This window comes from Mixophyes fleayi, chromosome 4, assembly GCF_038048845.1.
Source record: "Mixophyes fleayi isolate aMixFle1 chromosome 4, aMixFle1.hap1, whole genome shotgun sequence".
NCBI classification, from domain to species: Eukaryota; Metazoa; Chordata; class Amphibia; order Anura; family Limnodynastidae; genus Mixophyes; species Mixophyes fleayi.
The window spans coordinates 5,377,035-5,390,089 of record NC_134405.1 but is presented as its reverse complement, the minus strand read 5'-3'; the positions used below and the strand labels follow the sequence as shown (position 1 = coordinate 5,390,089).

Genomic DNA, 13,055 nt, shown 5'->3' with positions numbered 1-13,055 from the left:
TCTCTGTCCACATGCGTTCCTCACGCACGTCCTCTATGTCCACATGCTTTCCTCATGCATGCACGTCCCCTCTGTCCACATGCTTTCCTCACGCACGTCCCCTCTGTCCACATGCTTTCCTCACGCACGTCCCCTCTGTCCACATGCTTTCCTCACGCACGCCCTCTCTGTCCACATGCGTTCCTCACGCACGTCCTCTATGTCCACATGCTTTCCTCATGCATGCACGTCCCCTCTGTCCACATGCTTTCCTCACGCCTGCACGTCCCGTCGGTCCACATGCTTTCCGCACGCATGTCCCCTCTGTCCACATGCTTTCCTGACGCACGTCCCCTCTTTCCACATGCTTTCCTGACGCACGTCCCCTCTGTCCACATGCTTTCCTCACGCATGTCCCCTCTGTCCACATGCTTTTCTCACGCACGTCCCCTCTGTCCACATGCTTTCCTCACGCATGATCCCCCTGTAAACATGCTTTTCTCACGCACGTCACCTGTGTCCACATGCTTTCCTAACGCACGATCCCCCCTGTCCACATGCTTTTCTAACGCACAATCCCCCCTGTCCACATGTTTTCCTCAAGCACGCACAATCCCCCCCTGTCCACATGCTTTCCTAACGCAAGAACCCCCCTGGCCACATGCTTTTCTAACGCATGATCCCTCCGGGCCACATGCTTTCCTCACGAATGCACGTCCCCTCTGTCCACATGCTTTCCTCATGCAGAAAAGCACGTCCCCACTGTCCACATGCTTTCCGCACGCACGTCCACTCTGTCCATATGCTTTCCTCACGCCTGCATGTCCCCTCTGTCCACATGCTTTCCTCACACAGGTCCCCTCTGTCCACATGCTTTACGCACGCAAATCCGCTCTGTCCACATGCTTTCCTCTTGCACGTCCGCTCTGAAAACATGCTTTGCTCACGCACGACCCCTCTGTCCACATACTTTCCTCACGCATGTCTCCACTGTCCACATGCTTTCCTCACACACGTCCCCTCTGTCCACATGCTTTACGCAAGCACATCCGCTCTGTCCACATGCTTTCCTCACGCACGCACGTCCCCCCTGTCCACATGCTTTTCTCAAGCACGCACGTCCCCCCTGTCCACATGCCTTCCTCACGCCTGCACGTCCCCTCTGTCCACATGCTTTCCTCACGCACGTCCCCCCTGTCCACATGCTTTCCTCACGCACGCACGTCCCCCCTGTCCACATGCTTTTCTCAAGCACGCACGTCCCCCCTGTCCACATGCTTTCCTCATGCACGTCCCCTGTGTTCATATTCTTTCCTCAAACACACACGCTCGTCCCCTCTGTCCACATGCTTTACGCACGCACGTCCGTTCTGTCCACATGTTTTCATCTTGCAAGTCCGCTCTGTAAACATGCTTTCCTCAGGCACGTCCCCTCTGTCCACATACTTTCCTCACGCACGTCTCCACTGTCCACATGCTTTCCTCACACACGTACCCCCTGTCCACATGCTTTCCTCACGCACGCACGTCCACCCGCTTTCCTTACGCACGCATGTCCCCTCAGTCCACATGCTTTCCTCTTGCACGTCCACTCTGTCCACATGCTTTCCTCATGCCTGCATGTCCCCTCTGTCCACATGCTTTCCTCACACAGGTCCTCTGTCCACATGCTTTCCTCCCGCACGTCCTCTCTGTCCACATGCTTTCCTCACACAGGTCCCCTCTGTCCACATGCTTTCCTCCCGCACGTCCCCTCTGTCCACATGCTTTCCTCACACACGTCCTCTCTGTCCACATGCTTTTCTCACGCACGTCCCCTCTGTCCACATGCTTTCCTCACGCACGATCCCCCCTGTCCGCATGCTCTCCCAACGCACGCAAGTCCCCCCTGTTCACATGCTCTACTCACGCACATCCCGTCTACATGCTTTCCTTACACACAAATGCACGTCCCCTCTGTCCACATGCTTTACGCACGCACGCACGTCCCCTCAGTCCACATGCTTTCCTCACGTACGTCCCCTCTGTCCACATGCTTTCCTCACGCACGATCCCCCCTTTCCACATGATTTCCTCATGGCCGCACGATCCCCCCCCTGACCACATGCTTTCCTCACGAACGCACGTCCCCCCTGTCCACATGCCTTCCTCACGCACGCACGCCCCCCTTGTCCACATGCTTTCCTCACGCCTGCACGTCCCCTCTGTCCGAATGCTTTCCTCACGCACGTCCCCTCTGTCCGAATGCTTTCCTCACGCACGTCCCCTCTGTCCGAATGCTTTCCTCACGCACGTCCCCTCTGTCCGAATGCTTTCCTCACGCACGTCCCCTCTGTCCGAATGCTTTCCTCACGCACGTCCCCTCTGTCCGAATGCTTTCCTCACGCACGTCCCCTCTGTCCGAATGCTTTCCTCACGCACGTCCCCTCTGTCCGAATGCTTTCCTCACGCACGTCCCCTCTGTCCGAATGCTTTCCTCACGCACGTCCCCTCTGTCCACATGCTTTCCTCACGCACGTCCACTTTGTCCACATGCTTTCCTCACATACATCCCCTCTGTCCACATGCTTTACGCATGCACGTCCGTTCTGTCCACATGCTTTCCTCACACACGTCCCCTCTGTCCACATGCTTTACGCACGCACGCACGTCCGCTCTGTCCACATGCTTTCCTCACGCACGTTCACCCGCTTTCCTTACACACGCATGTCCCCTCAGTCCACATGCTTTCCTCACACAGGTCCTCTGTCCACATGCTTTCCTCCCGCACGTCCCCTCTGTCCACATGCTTTCCTCACACAGGTCCCCTCTGTCCACATGCTTTCCTCCCGCACGTCCCCTCTGTCCACATGCTTTCCTCACGCACGTCTCCTCTGTCCACATGCTTTCCGCACTCCTGCACGTCCCCTCTGTCCACATGCTTTACGCACGCACATCCGCTCTGTCCACATGTTTTTCTCTTGCAGGTCCCCTCTGGCCACATACTTTCCTCATGCACGCACGTCCACCCGCTTTCCTTACGCACGCACGTCCCCTCTGTCCACATGCTTTCCTCTTGCACGTCTGCTCTGTCCACATGCTTTCCTCACGCACGTCCCCTCTGTCCACATGCTTTCCTCACGCACATCCCCTCTGTCCACATGCTTTCCTCACGCACGTCCCCTCTGTCCACATGCTTTCCTCACGCACGTCCCCTCTGTCCACATGCTTTCCTCACGCACGTCCCCTCTGTCCACATGCTTTCCTCACGCACGTCCCCTCTGTCCACATGCTTTCCTCATGGCCTCACGATCCCCCCCTGACCACATGCCTTCTTTACGCACGCACGTCCCCCCTGTCCACATGCCTTCCTCACGCACGCACGTCCCCCCTGTCCACATGCCTTCCTCACGCACGCACGTCCCCCTTGTCCACATGCCTTCCTCACGCACGCACGTCCCCCTTGTCCACATGCTTTCCTCACGCCTGCACGTCCCCTCTGTCCACATGCTTTCCTCACGCACGCACGTCCCCCCTGTCCACATGCTTTCCTCACGCACGCACGTCCCCCCTGTCCACATGCTTTCCTCACGCACGCACGTCCCCCCTGTCCACATGCTTTCCTCACGCACGTCTGCTCTGTCCACATGCTTTCCTCACGCACGTCCCCTCTGTCCACATGCTTTCCTCACGCACATCCCCTCTGTCCACATGCTTTCCTCACGCACGTCCCCTCTGTCCACATGCTTTCCTCACGCACGTCCCCTCTGTCCACATGCTTTCCTTACGCACGTCCCCTCTGTCCACATGCTTTCCTCACGCACGTCCCCTCTGTCCACATGCTTTCCTCATGGCCTCACGATCCCCCCCTGACCACATGCCTTCCTTACGCACGCACGTCCCCCCTGTCCACATGCCTTCCTCACGCACGCACGTCCCCCCTGTCCACATGCCTTCCTCACGCACGCACGTCCCCCTTGTCCACATGCCTTCCTCACGCACGCACGTCCCCCTTGTCCACATGCTTTCCTCACGCCTGCACGTCCCCTCTGTCCACATGCTTTCCTCACGCACGCACGTCCCCCCTGTCCACATGCTTTCCTCACGCACGCACGTCCCCCCTGTCCACATGCTTTCCTCACGCACGCACGTCCCCCCTGTCCACATGCTTTCCTCACGCACTCACGTCCCCCCCTGTCCACATGCTTACCTCACGCACGCATGTCCCCCCTGTCCACATGCTTTCCGCACGCACGTCCCCCCTGTCCACATGCTTTCCTCACGCACGCACGTCCACCCTGTCCACATGCTTTCCTCACGCACGCACGTCCCCCCTGTCCACATGCTTTCCTCACGCACGCACGTCCCCCCTGTCCACATGCTTTCCTCACGCACGCACGTCCCCCCTGTCCACATTCTTTCCTCACGCACGCACGTCCCCCCTGTCCACATGCTTTCCTCACGCACGCACGTCCCCCCCTGTCCACATGCTTTCCTCACGCACGCACGTCCCCCCCTGTCCACATGCTTTCCTCACGCACGCACGTCCCCCCTGTCCACATGCTTTCCTCACGCACGTCCCCCCTGTCCACATGCTTACCTCACGCACGCATGTCCCCCCCTGTCCACATGCTTTCCTCATGCACGTCCCCTGTGTCCATATTCTTTCCTCACGCACGCACGTCCCCCCCTGTCCACATGCTTTCCTCACGCACGCACGTCCCCCCCTGTCCACATGCTTTCCTCACGCACGCACGTCCCCCCTGTCCACATGCTTTCCTCACGCACGTCCCCCCTGTCCACATGCTTACCTCACGCACGCATGTCCCCCCCTGTCCACATGCTTTCCTCATGCACGTCCCCTGTGTCCATATTCTTTCCTCACGCACGCACGTCCCCCCTGTCCACATGCTTTCCTCACGCACGCACGTCCCCCCTGTCCACATTCTTTCCTCACGCACGCACGTCCCCCCTGTCCACATTCTTTCCTCACGCACGCACGTCCCCCCCTGTCCACATGCTTTCCTCACGCACGCACGTCCCCCCCTGTCCACATGCTTTCCTCACGCACGCACGTCCCCCCTGTCCACATGCTTTCCTCACGCACGTCCCCCCTGTCCACATGCTTACCTCACGCACGCATGTCCCCCCCTGTCCACATGCTTTCCTCATGCACGTCCCCTGTGTCCATATTCTTTCCTCACACACAAACGCTCGTCCCCTCTGTCCACATGCTTTCCTCTTGCAAGTCCACTCTGTAAACATGCTTTCCTCACACACGTCTCCACTGTCCACATGCTTTCCTCACACACGTCCCCTCTGTCCACATGCTTTCCTTACGCACGTCTCCACTGTCCACATGCTTTCCTCACACACGTCCCCTCTGTCCACATGCCTTCCTCACGCACGCACGTCCCCCCTGTCCACATGCCTTCCTCACGCACGCACGTCCCCCCTGTCCACATGCCTTCCTCACGCACGCACGTCCCCCTTGTCCACATGCCTTCCTCACGCACGCACGCACGTCCCCCTTGTCCACATGCTTTCCTCACGCCTGCACGTCCCCTCTGTCCACATGCTTTCCTCACGCACGCACGTCCCCCCTGTCCACATGCTTTCCTCACGCACGCACGTCCCCCCTGTCCACATGCTTTCCTCACGCACGCACGTCCCCCTGTCCACATGCTTTCCTCACGCACTCACGTCCCCCCCTGTCCACATGCTTACCTCACGCACGCACGTCCCCCCTGTCCACATGCTTTCCGCACGCACGTCCCCCCTGTCCACATGCTTTCCTCACGCACGCACGTCCACCCTGTCCACATGCTTTCCTCACGCACGCACGTCCCCCCTGTCCACATGCTTTCCTCACGCACGCACGTCCCCCCTGTCCACATGCTTTCCTCACGCACGCACGTCCCCCCTGTCCACATGCTTTCCTCACGCACGCACGCACGTCCCCCCTGTCCACATGCTTTCCTCACGCACGCACGTCCCCCCTGTCCACATGCTTTCCTCACGCACGCACGTCCCCCCTGTCCACATGCTTTCCTCACGCACGCACGTCCCCCCTGTCCACATGCTTTCCTCACGCACGCACGTCCCCCCTGTCCACATGCTTTCCTCACGCACGCACGTCCCCCCCTGTCCACATGCTTTCCTCACGCACGCACGTCCCCCCCTGTCCACATGCTTTCCTCACGCACGCACGTCCCCCCTGTCCACATGCTTACCTCACGCACGCACGTCCCCCCTGTCCACATGCTTACCTCACGCACGCACGTCCCCCCTGTCCACATGCTTTCCTCACGCACTCACGTCCCCCCCTGTCCACATGCTTTCCTCACGCACGCATGTCCCCCCTGTCCACATGCTTTCCGCACGCACGTCCCCCCTGTCCACATGCTTTCCTCACGCACGCACGTCCACCCTGTCCACATGCTTTCCTCACGCACGCACGTCCCCCCTGTCCACATGCTTTCCTCACGCACGCACGTCCCCCCTGTCCACATGCTTTCCTCACGCACGTCCCCCCTGTCCACATGCTTTCCTCACGCACGCACGTCCCCCCCCCTGTCCACATGCTTTCCACACGCACGCACGTCCCCCCCCTGTCCACATGCTTTCCTCACGCACGCACGTCCCCCCCCTGTCCACATGCTTTCCTCACGCACGCACGTCCCCCCCTGTCCACATGCTTTCCTCACGCACGCACGTCCCCCCTGTCCACATGCTTTCCTCACGCACGTCCCCCCTGTCCACATGCTTTCCTCACGCACGCACGTCCCCCCCCTGTCCACATGCTTTCCACACGCACGCACGTCCCCCCCCTGTCCACATGCTTTCCTCACGCACGCACGTCCCCCCCCTGTCCACATGCTTTCCTCACGCACGCACGTCCCCCCCTGTCCACATGCTTTCCTCACGCACGCACGTCCCCCCCTGTCCACATGCTTTCCTCACGCATGTCCCCCCCTGTCCACATGCTTTCCTCATGCACGTCCCCTGTGTCCATATTCTTTCCTCACACACAAACGCACGTCCCCTCTGTCCACATACTTTCCTCACACACGTTCCCTCTGTCCACATGCTTTCCTTACGCACGTCTCCACTGTCCACATGCTTTCCTCACACACGTCCCCTCTGTCCACATGCTTTCCTCACGCATGATCCCCCCCTGTCCACATGCTTTCCTCACGCACGTCAAGTCTGTCCACATGCTTTCCTCACGCACGTCCCCCCTGTCCACATGCTTTACGCACGCACGTCTGCTCTGTACACATGCTTTCCTCATGCACGATCCCCCCTGTCCACATGCTTTACGCACGCACGCACGTCCTCTCTGTCCACATGCTTTCCTCACGCACGTCCCCCCTGTCCACATGCTTTACGCACGCACGTCTGCTCTGTACACATGCTTTCCTCATGCACGATCCCCCCTGTCCACATGCTTTACGCACGCACGCACGTCCTCTCTGTCCACATGCTTTCCTCACGCATGTCCCCTCAGTCCACATGCTTTCCGCACGCACGTCCACTCTGTCCACATGCTTTCCTCACGTCTGCACATCCCCTCTGTTCACATGCTTTCCTCACGCACGATCCCCTCTTTATTCACACTGTCAGTGACAGACAGTGTGATACCTCAGAGGTGCCGCCGGACAGACTATCACATGATCACTGACGTCACGGACATTGAAAAACACCCCACCGCCCTTGCACTTCTCTCCCGAGCCACTGAACCGCTGACTAGATTAGAAAATCTAGTCAGCGGTGCCCTGCAGGTCCCAGCGCCCTAGGCGACTGCCTAAGGTTGCCTAATGGGAGCGAAGGGCCTGCACGCACGTCCACTCTGTCCACATGCTTTCCTCACGGATGTCCCCTCTGTCCACATGCTCTCCTCACGCACGTGCCCTCTGTCCACATGCTTTACGCACGCACGTCCGCTCTGTCCACATGCATTCCTCACGCCTGCACGTCCTCCCTGTCCACATGCTTTTCTCACGCCTGCACGTCCCCCCTGTTCATATTCTTTCCTCACACACAAAAGCACGTCCCCCCTGTCCACATGCTTTCCTCACGCACGTCCCCTCTGTCTACATGCTTTCCTCACGCACGCACGTACGTCCCCCCTGTCCACATGGTTTCCTCACGCACGTCCTCCCTGGCCACATGGTTTCCTCACGCACACACACGTCCCCTCTGTCCACATGCTTTCCTCACACATGTCCCTCTGACAACATGCTTTACATACACACATGTATCCTGTTCCCAGTGACAGAGTCATGGATATAAATGGTTAATGAAAGTCCAAACACAGGTAATATTTATAATCATAAGTAAATCCATTGTCTATTTGGCACATTCCAACAACTTATCTTCCTGACATGTGCAGTCAGCAGGGACAACACCCTAGAGAAGTATGTAAAGGTCCCCTGGCAGTCTGCCCATGTACACGTGTCACTAATGTCAGTAACACAATAATACTGAGGACAGCATTGTGCTACTTCTATTACACCCCTCTGCCCAGCAGCTGTACTCACACGTCCCCATCACATCCCCCTTCTTACCTATTATCTGCGTGTGACTGCCAGCTGTCTGCTCAGGGTTGCCAACTCTGAAATAAAAAACATGCCCAAAACAATCTTAAAAAAGCCCATCTTACAGGGGACAGGGGTGTTAGTGTACTGAAAACCACAACGTTTATTGTTCATTATTAAATAAATACATATAAAGATTTCTACAATCTGTCTTCAATGTTTCCTCAATAGAACATTGGATAAAATACCAATAAAATACTATACCATGTTTCACACAGTATCTGGTACAGTACAACATTGACCAATTGTGTTCTCACTGCTATTAAAATGCATTGAATGAGAGTTAATAATTCCAATACTTTATTTATCTACTATGAATGGTGACCAGTCCGGGACACATACAAGATTAAAAGTGAATGTAAATAGAATAATACTCTGTTTCCCTGCAGTCAGAGGACATGCAGTTTAACCTTAGGCAATTAATGTGTTAATATGTTAACCCTTAAACAGTGTCACATCTTAAATCCTGGAATGGCCCCGACTGTGTATTCTACATACAGACAGAGCACATATAAATATAATATACAGTATACAGAGAGAATATTCTGTACAAGATACATACTACAGACAGATGTACTGACACCATTGTACATCCCCCTGGGGCCCTCAGCTATACCCACCCCATGCACAAGTTCCCCACTAAACCACACATGGAGATCTGAATTTCACATGTTGTTAAATCCCCGACTCTCACCTCTTCCCAGTTCTACTGCTCCCTTCAGCTAAGAGCTCCTTCTAACACACACGTGGTAACAGCTGAGTCACGTCACTTAAGAGGCCAGCAGCGTCCAAAACTGAACAAAGCAATAAAGCTTTTTATAAAAAAAAAAAAGAAAAAAAAAAAAAAAAAAGTGCCGAGCTTGTAAAGCCCAAAAACTTGCAACCCGCAGCAAGCAGAAAAAAAACGCAACTTAAAAATAAAACAAGCCCAATTCCGCGTGTTATAAGCGGAATTGGCAACTATGTGCCTCCTGCACTGTGTACCATGTGACTGCTGTAACCACATGACCCGGTGATGTCACAGTGACTGTGTACCATGTGACCGCTGTAACCACATGACCCGGTGATGTCACAGTGACTGTGTACCATGTGACTGCTGTAACCACATGACCCGGTGATGTCACACACACACATGGATCTGTCTTCATAGACACACTCACGACCAGTGCACTGATCACTGTGTGCAGCACTGAGCCGTTACTACCCCCGGATCCATCATGTATTGTAGTCTGGAGGTCTCGGTGTCTTGTTTTGCACCAATGTTATGTATATAATTGCCCATCTAGTTGCCGAGTAGCAAAGATCTGCATTGTGGAGGTATTTTGTTTTCTATACAGGAGGAGGAGGCTGGCTCTATGCTGTGTGCTGGCTGATAGCTGCTGAGACTGAGCACTGGATTCATTCACAGCTCCCTGGGAGAGCAGGTTACATAGACACACATTACATGAGGATCAGCAGATCACCCTCAGATAGACAGGTGAGGATTATACAGGGTTACACAGATCCCTGGGAGAGCGGGTTACATAGACACACATTACATCAGGATCAGCAGATCACCCTCAGACAGACCACTGAGGATTATACAGGGTTACACAGATCCCTGGGAGAGCAGGTTACATAGACACACATTACATGAGGATCAGCAGAGCACCGTCAGCTAGACAGGTGAGGATTATACAAGGTTACATAGACACACATTACATCAGGATCAGCAGATCACCCTCAGATAGACAGGTGAGGATTATACAGGGTTACACAGATCCCTGGGAGAGCGGGTTACATAGACACACATTACATGAGGATCAGCAGATCACTCTCAGCTAGACAGGTGAGGATTATACATGGTTACATAGACACACATTACATCAGGATCAGCAGATCACCCTCAGATAGACAGGTGAGGATTATACAGGGTTACACAGATCCCTGGGAGAGCGGGTTACATAGACACACATTACATCAGGATCAGCAGATCACCCTCAGACAGACCACTGAGGATTATACAGGGTTACACAGATCCCTGGGAGAGCAGGTTACATAGACACACATTACATCAGGATCAGCAGATCACCCTCAGATAGACAGGTGAGGATTGTACAGGGTTACACAGATCCCTGGGAGAGCGGGTTACATAGACACACATTACAGCAAGATCAGCAGATCACTCTCAGACAGACCACTGAGGATTATACAGGGTTACACAGATCCCTGGGAGAGCAGGTTACATAGACACACATTACATCAGGATCAGCAGATCACCCTCAGATAGACAGGTGAGGATTATACAGGGTTACACAGATCCCTGGGAGAGCAGGTTACATAGACACACATTACATCAGGATCAGCAGATCACCCTCCGCTAGACAGGTGAGGATTATACAGGGTTACACAGATCCCTGGGAGAGCGGGTTACATAGATACACACTACATCAGGATCAGCAGATCACCCTCCGCTAGACAGGTGAGGATTATACAGGGTTACACAGATCCCTGGGAGAGCGGGTTACATAGACACACATTACATCACGATCAGCAGATCACCCTCAGCTAGACAGGTGAGAATTATACAGGGTTACACAGATCTCTAGGAGAGCGGGTCACATAGACACACATTACATCAGGATCAACAGATCACCCTCAGCTAGACAGGTGAGGATTATACAGGGTTACACAGATCTCTAGGAGAGCGGGTCACATAGACACACATTACATCAGGATCAACAGATCACCCTCAGCTAGACAGGTGAGGATTATACAGGGTTACACAGATCCCTGCAGGAAAGAGTGATGGAGAAGAGGGGGGAGTCACAGAGTGGAGAATAAGAGAAGGGGAGGCACAGAGTGATGAAGAAGAGGGGGGCACAGAGTGATGAAGACGAGAGGGGGAGGCACAGAGCGATGAAGAAGAAAAGGGAGGGGAGGAACAGTGATGAAGAAGAAGGGGCAGAAAGTCACATAGTGATAAAGAAGGGGGAGCAGAAAGGCACAGAGTGATGAAGAAGAGGGGGGCAGAAAGGCACAGAGTGATGAAGAAGGGAGGGGGCACAGAGTGATGAAAAATGGGGGGGGGCAGAAAGGCACAAAGTGATGAAGAAGAGAAGGGCAGAAAGGCACAGAGTGATGAAGAAGAGGGGGGCAGTATGGCACAGAGTTATGAAGAAGAGGGGGGAGGCACAGAGTGATGAAGAAGAGGGGGGGAAGCACAGAGTGATGAAAAAGAAGGGGGCAGAAAGGCACAGAGTGATGAAGAAGGGGGGGAGGCACAGAGTAATGAAGAAGAGGGGGGGGCAGAAAGGCACAGAGTGATGAAGAAGAGGGGGGGGGGCAGAAAGGCACAGCGTGATGAAGAAGAGGGGGGAGGCACAGTGATGAAGAAGAGGGGGCAGGCACAGTGATGAAGAAGAGGGGGGCAGAAAGGCACGGAGTGTTGGAGAAGAGGGGGGCAGAAAGGCACAGAGTGTTGGAGAAAAGGGGGGGCACAGAGTGATTAAGAAGAGTGAGGGCACAGAGTGATGAAGTGGAGAGGGGGAGGCACAGATTGATGAAAAAAAGGGGCAGAAAGGCACAGAGTTATGAAGAAGAGGGGGGCAGAAAGGCACAGAGTGATGAAGAAGAAGGGGGCACAGTGATGAAGAAGATGGGGGCACAGAGTGATGAAGAAGGGAGGGGAGGCACAGATTGATGAAAAAAAGGGGCAGAAAGGCACAGAGTGATGAAGAAGAGTGGGGCAGAAAGGCACAGAGTGATGAAGAAGAGGGGGCAGAAAGGCACAGAGTGATGAAGAAGAGGGGGCAGTATGGCACAGAGTGATGAACAAGAGGGGGTGCACAGAATGATGACGAAGACGGGGGCAGAAAGGCACAGAGTGATGAAGAAGAGGGGGGAGGCACAGAGTGATGAAAAAGTAGAGGGGGCAGAAAGGCACAGAGTGATGAAGAAGGGGGGAGGCACAGAGTGATGAAGAAGATGGGGGCACAGAGTGATGAAGAAGAAAAGGGAGGGGAGGCAAAGTAATGAAGAAGAGGGGACAGAAAGTCACATAGTGATGAAGAAGGGGAGCAGAAAGGCACATAGTGATGAAGAAGAGGGGGCAGAAAGGAACAGAGTGATGAAGAAGAGGGGGCAGTATGGCACAGAGTGATGAACAAGAGGGGGGGCACAGAATGATGACGAAGACAGGGGCAGAAAGGCACAGAGTGATGAAGAAGAGGGGGAGGCACAGAGTGATGAAAAAGTAGAGGGGGCAGAAAGGCACAGAGTGATGAAGAAGGGGGGAGGCACAGAGTGATGAAGAAGAGGAGTGGCAGAAAGGCATATAGTGATAAAGAAGAGGGGGGGCAGAAAGGCACAGCGTGATGAAGAAGAGGGAAGGCACAGTGATGAAGAAGAGGGGGCAGGCACAGTGATGAAGAAGAGGGGGGCAGAAAGGCACAGAGTGATGAAGAAGATGGGGGGCAGAAAGGCACAGAGTGATGAAGAAGAGGGGGCACAGTGATG

General features: G+C 54.9%; 1 protein-coding gene across 1 annotated transcript in view; it reads right to left on the bottom strand.

Moving 5' to 3' along the window:
- The window catches only part of LOC142150990 (uncharacterized), a 52,238-nt gene extending 42,807 nt beyond the window's left edge, over nt 1–9,431 (bottom strand). Inside the window, exons 1-2 of the mRNA XM_075206231.1 lie at nt 9,253–9,431; nt 8,529–8,575 (exon numbers count right to left, since the gene is read on the bottom strand). The gene's annotated coding sequence lies outside the window, so the exon portion shown is untranslated. The remainder of the gene's footprint in view (nt 1–8,528; nt 8,576–9,252) is intronic.
- Nucleotides 9,432–13,055: the final 3,624 nt, after the last annotated feature.